Genomic DNA, 6906 nt, shown 5'->3' with positions numbered 1-6906 from the left:
CAGTGCCTCAACAATTAAAGCTTCTTCTGACTCCTGTGTTGATGGTGAAGGAATTGGGTGCTTTATGTATTTGAAAGAAGTGGCCCAGCAATCAGTGGAGTTGTTCTGATTTAGAAGCTTCCAAATGTGAACTTCCTCTTTTATCTAAATTCACTTTTATCAAAATTACAGGCAGGGTTGTTTTTTCCACTTAAATCTAGATGTTTTAAGAAATTAGTTAAGTCTCTGAGTAAGTGTAAAAAGTAACAGCTGTTTGAGCTGGTTGGAAAGGAGTGCCTTGTGGAGGTGACTATTTCTCTTGCTCTTAATACTAGATTTAATACAGGTTTAATTCATACGATGTATCTTGCATATGACTCTACTGTTACTATTTTAGATAATTAATAGCAGTCCAAATGAGAGCAAATGAAAACAGGAATGGCACAAGAAGAGAAGAGAAAGTGCTAGTACAACCCATGCCTCAGTGGAAATCCAATTTGCACTATTTTTTAAAATAATCATCCATCACTCCCAACTCAGGAATTTTTATTTGTTGTTACTGTGTCGTGGTGAGATAGACAAAACATTTGGGGTATCATCTCTTGCATGGGATGATACAACCTGGCTGCTGCAATCTGCTCTTAGAAGAAGCAAGATATTTCCATTTTCAGAATCCAGTATTAGTGGTGAAAAATGGCCACACTTCAAAACCCTTCTTCTCTTTTTGACCCCTCCTTCTAAATTTTCTTTTCACTGATGACCTCAGAAGCTGTGAATTCTGCATTAGAAAGCAGAGAGTGAGAGTACCTGCTTTGGGATATTCATGAGAAACAGACACCCACGGATTAGTCAGCATTCTGATGATAATGTGTGACAGCTAAAAGAAAAGCCTGGTTTGCTAGAGGGGAACTAGTTTCTGGGAGTTTGAGGTGCACTTTATGATTCGCTGCATCACCAGAGCAGTAGCCATAACACACAAGTGCCTGCAGTCCCTTCACCCCAGCCCTCTACTCACAACTGTCTGTGGCCCGAGCTGCAGCCATTGATTGATCTCAAATCTAACATCCATCATTCCTGTCTTGCAGCTGCCAAGTCATTCCCACCCTATAGTCATAAAACTCTCTGCCAGTTCCCTCTGTCCTGTCCTGTGTGTCTCCACTTATTTCTGTTCTAGAATCTTCACGAAGTTCTGCTTTTGCCGTTCCCCACTACACTATTGCCTGGCTTTTGTAGTTCTGGGCACTCCCAAGGGAATTTGCTTTCAGTCATGTTCTGGAGTTCCCCGTTACAGACTGCAGTATATCCAAATTCTCCATCTCTATCAGTTTCTGATCCCGACATCAAAATCAGCCAGTAGGTGTGCCTTTAATTTCCTGGCACTATCCTGTTCTCTGAGGAATACAGCCTTGGGGTAGGATGCAGAAATTCACTGATTGTGATCTTTCGGTCCATTTCCTTTCTTCCCTTCATTGGCTCTTTCTTGCCTCAAGGCCCTCACTGCTCCATCTTGGGAATGACTTTACAGCCTCATCCACCTCCTCATTACAAATCCAATGGGGTTTTGACCTCACATAGGAGAGTCATCTGATGCAGACAGTGATAACCTTCCTGGTGCTGCCAATTGTCCTGTGCTTCACTGGACCGGAGAGCTGCTTTTACTGGATTTCATGCACCAGCTCTTTCAACCTGATGAGGGAGAAAGCATACATTAACTAGTCTGCTTTATCCCCCTCCCCCAGCCCAACCTGAGAGCAGTGGCCCATGTGCTGTTCTGACTTGGGTATTTTCATTGTCTTTGCACCACACACTGAGTCATGTTGCAGAATTTGCGAAGGAAGGAAAACGTGAAATACTGAGTCACAATCCCTAGAGAGAGAAATTATTGCTCTAACTGGTTTATCCAATTGTTTCAGTGTAGTCATCTCCCTCAGAGGCTGCTCATTCCCCATCTTTGTACGGACAGAGGAATCCATATCCACTGTTGTTCTCTACCTTGGAGCCTCAGCTTCAAAGGACTCCAAGGGCAGTCCTTTGGACTACTCTAAGAATCCACTCCACTGGCTACAGAAATGAACCTGTATCTCTTGGTCTGGCTAGAAAAGCACAGCCTTAGGCAGGAATCTGTTTTCCAGATCAGTCAGTGTGACAATAAACAGAAAGGACCATGAAGGATTCCAGAAAAGGACCAGGCCGTGTGAAGTGAGATTTTTGAAGGGGGCTCAGTCCTCTTCAGAAGCAAGAAGGGAGCTTATCCTACTCATGTGCAGACCAGGAGAGCCAAAGCAAAAAAAGGTGTTTAAAATATGTCCAATAGGCCCAATATCTAAAAACTTTTAAAACAGAACAGTTTATTGAGGATAGATTTTAAGAACATAGTACAGTCAATGGGGTGGCAGTGCTGGCAAAGGGTGATTTCAGTCTGGGAATAGAGATAAAGTGGGGAAAAAGGTAATTGTTAATTTAATTCTTTCAACCTTTTTTTCTCTATTGTGCTGGATGCATACAAATTGAAATTTTCACACATACTTGCATTTATACATGCAAAACACTGTAACAGAGAACAGCTGAAGAAATATATATACAAGGTCTGAGATGGTCAGATAAATATTCTATTACTGTCAGCCACACTGAGGAAAAAAACATTTGTCAGACAGTCTGATTCTCCATATTTATTTTTCTTTTAAAGGAATTTTGATTTCAAGAACTCTTCAGAGATGGAGCTGTGTTTGGAGAGCAAATCTTTCTCATTTCGCATTTCATCTTAGCACATCCTTTTCCTATTTTCATTATGCATCCTTTTCCAGTGAATACATATAACCACAAACAAAGGAAAACAGGAGTCAGAACTCTCTGTACTCGAGGAAGAATTGCGTAGTCACTGTTTCTTTTTAAGGCCACGGCCTCTATTGAATTTGTAGTGTCTGTCACTCAGTAAAGGGCAGTCCAGCCTTCCTCTGTCCCGCCCCAATCATTTGTTTCTGCTGGCTCGCTGCAGAGCAGCCTTTGTGTGACTGCACAGTTAACTGCATCCAAAACACACCCAATAGAAAAATGACCTAATAAAACCTATGTTTAAAATGGTTTTGTCACCTACTACACCGCCTTAACTGAGCCACACCAACACTAGTGTCAGCAAAGGAAAAGATGTAGGAGCGAACATCCAGTGGCAGGAGCCCTTGCTGAGGCAGGAGCATGGGCTTATGCCAGAATGAATATGCCATCATGACCTCAGCCATAGTAAGAGTTTTCACATCTAGCATCTGTTTACTTACCTACTTCGGTGAAATAAAGAATTTCAGAGGTGCGGGTGAGGACTTGAAAGTATTCCACACTCCCTGTGAGGAATGCAGAGCACTTTTGAAACACAATCATATGCTGATTTGGGTACAGATTCCTTTACATGCAGACATCTCTGCAGGGAGCATGCCCCTTGAAGTTGCTTTACTAATTGCTCTGCAGGACAGAAAATTCCACGTTCCAGTCCCACTCCCTCTTATCCTTTCTGATGCAGATCTGTTGAAGCTTCTGTCCTACTCCTGTGTTAGAGCATATACCTACTGGTACCCAGTGTATTGAACTTGTTATTACAACATTCAGTAGGAGACAGTAGATAAGAAATTTATTTTAGAGCCAAATACCTTATTTGTTTGTTGAATGTAGCATTCAACAATTCCACTCAATGAGTATTTCTGAAAAACTGATCTTCTAACCTCCTGAAGTATATTTCTAATGAGCACTTTCTGGGCTGAGTGTAAAATCTTTTCAAGACTAGCAGGGAAAAAGATCATTGAATGTCTTGGACAGCAAGCTGAAACTGACCTAAGACCACCACCTGGTGCAGAAATCTCAATGCCTACAAATCAGAGTGTATATATCCTTGCATATGCTTAAAACGGACTGTAGTAACTGTCATAGGCCTGGGATAATGATTTTCTTCATTTGACAAGCTCATTTCCTTACCTGCCTAAATTCCAGACAGGTTTGTGGGCATTTAGGAAAAATATGTGAAGATCTTGAATGAAGGGACATTGCTAATAGTAGAAAAGAAAAAAACAGCACAAACAAATGACAACCACCCCCTGACACCACCAAAAAACCCCTCTAACAAAATCAACACAGGCCAAAACAAAAAACAAACAAACAAAATGAAAGTAAAATCCGAGGGACCTTAACAGAAATCTCTATGTAAATTTCAGGAGTGTGAAAGAAATTTGGCACAGCAAATAATAGTTGGCTTTAATGTGAGTTTGAAATAACCAGAAAATTGTCTTCCAGGCTACATGGTGAAAAGCCATCATCAGAGTTCTAAAATGCAATCTGGACAGAGATTTAATTAGAGTGGGCAATTTGGTCTGGCAAAGTCAGTGGCAAGGGTTAATGAGACACAAGATGCGCTTTTTCTCTGTAGAATAGGTGCTTTGCAAGATGAGCTGTTTCTGCATTGATGTTGTTAGATCACCATCTAGAGGTCATTTAAAACACATGCTTGTCATTAGACTGAATTTTTAAAAAAAAAATGTATTTCTATTCACTGAGGCTGTTTGAGCCAAACAACACAAATTACTGATAATTGTTTAAGCACTGAAGTGGGAAATTCATTACATTTTCCACTCCACTTGTACCAGTCTTATAAAACACTTCTTGTTCACTTTCAGTCGGTTGTCAGCTACAGAAATATTCAGGATTAAGTGTGATTTTTTTCACATTAGGTAGCATCCTATTTTTGTGATCCTATCCCCTTCATTCTCTTTTTTACCTTTCAGCAGAGACATAATTTTTAAAAAAAAAATGATTCCCAAAAACTTTCATACACTTTTCTTGCTTTGGGATCTTCTTAGCTACATAGGGTGAAAGTCCACAGTGTTTTTGTCGAACAACATGCGACACCTTTGTATGTCAGGTGCTGTCATGATGTCACAATGCGCCCCAAACCAAGCTGTGCTGGTACTTATCTCCAGACTCCATTACCTGAAAAGCAGCAAGGAGCAAAAGTATCTTGTGCTGGACAGGAAAATAGGATGGGCAGTAATGCAACCCTGGTAATTTTCCTGGGATTTGCCGTCTATCTGACGAGTTTGTTCCCAGTCACTTACTGCTCAGTACCGGTGAAAATCCAGAGCACGATTCACACTGCCAAGAATGAACCACAAGAAGAAAGCAGTCCAACAGCAGGTGAGAGGAGGGATTGAAGTGTGATGATGACAAATAAGGGGCTTGGAGAGCAGCTAAGGGCAGGATATGAGACTAGGTGGGGACAGAGAAGCTTGGTTTTGCAAAGAGAAAATCAGAGGAGGAATGAGAAGATATATGCCAGAGGGAAGTGGAGACCAGATGATCCCTAAGGAATATGGAGCCTGCAATGGAGTGGGATAGCAAGGCCATCCCACAGGCCCAAGCAGGACAGGCCTGGAGATGGCAGTCAGGGTGAGACAAGAGGTCACCAGGGAGGTCCACGATGTTGAGACAAGTCCAAGTTCAAGAAGGAATACCAGTCAGTGTCAAGACCAACCCTAGTGACGGTGACCAGGGTCAGACACCGTCCAGTGACTGCCCAACCCTACACTTACACGGGGCAGAGGACGTGGGCAAGGCACAAATTTAGGCTGGTCATAGATGTCAAGGCCTCTTAGATGGCCTGCAGTCCTGACTGCAGACTCCTGTCTCAGCTGTCCCCTGACACCCTACAGAGATCTGAAAGGAAAGGTCCAGGACACCCCTGGGGAGCAGGGTGAAATAATGAAAGAAAGTAGAGTAAAACACAGTCCCATGACTGCCAGACAAGTCCATAGTGATAAGGCATGTTCAAGGTCAAACCAGGAGGTCAGTTTGTAGGTCAGGATCTAGCACAGAAGGGTCCAGGCACAGCTGTGATGGAGATGGTGTTGGAGATAAGTATACTTGCAGCAGACCACAAATAGAGATCTGAGACCCAGACCCAAGCTTAAATGCATCTCCTGGATGCATGGGATACAGGTAAAGGCTCCAGCTGAGGCTCTTAAGGGCTGTTACAGTGTACTGCTATAGTCAAGGCCCTGAAAAGATAAAATGAAAACCTGAAGTGACTTTTGTAATGGAAAAGTACAGGAAAGGAGAAAAACATGAAGATGCAAGAGAGAATGAGGAAAAAGTGATTTCTAAGAGGGAAGATTTCAAAATCAGAATCATAGAAACAAGAAAAGGACAAGGGAAGCAGACAGTGGAAAGAGGTATGAATGAAAAGCTGCTTTTGAAGGAGGAGAGGTATGAATGAAAAGCTGCTTTTGAAGGAGGAAATGCACATACAGTGAAGATGAAATGGGTTTGAAAGTTTAGAAAGCAGGGAGTAAAAAGCAGGAGGGAAGTAGAGGTAAAAAGGATTCAAGTATGAAAGAAGTGAACAAGAAGAAAGGTTATGTTTTTCCCTTTTTACCTCATTTACAGGTTGGGAGGAAATGGAGGAGGCATTTGTGGCCTCCTCAACTGGGGAAGGAATGGAGGTGATCGATATGGTGCAGCCTGAGGACTCAGAGACACGGAGCAATTCAGCAGTGAAGGTTTTACTCTTGAATCTCGCTCTTCTCCTGGAGATTGTCCTTTTTTTATGCATGACATAGAGCATGAAATAATTTCTGTGATCGTGGATGATAACAATTTGAACATCTACCTATGTTTCATGATCACCTACTGGACAATACAGCTTATCTTCACCAACCACATCCCAGGGAATTGAACTAGAACACTGAAGATAAGGGCAAGGACCCTGTGCACATACTGAAAGTGTTTTCCTTTCTTCTTGAGAGACACAATAAATTCTCAGTACTTTTTTCTAAGCCAGACTTCCCTGCTTGCACTTCTCATATTTTCTTTGTGTAAAAACGTCATAGTTAATAAAAAGAACTGATTCAACTCACCAATTTCAGGGGTGAACCTGTCTTTTAAATGGAATAT

The sequence above is a fragment of the Corvus kubaryi genome, unplaced genomic scaffold (genome assembly GCF_017639235.1).
Source record: "Corvus kubaryi isolate FWS band 111438036 unplaced genomic scaffold, C.kubaryi_AGA036_p1.0 37341, whole genome shotgun sequence".
Classification (NCBI taxonomy): Eukaryota; Metazoa; Chordata; class Aves; order Passeriformes; family Corvidae; genus Corvus; species Corvus kubaryi.
Note: the sequence above shows the minus strand (reverse complement) of the source record.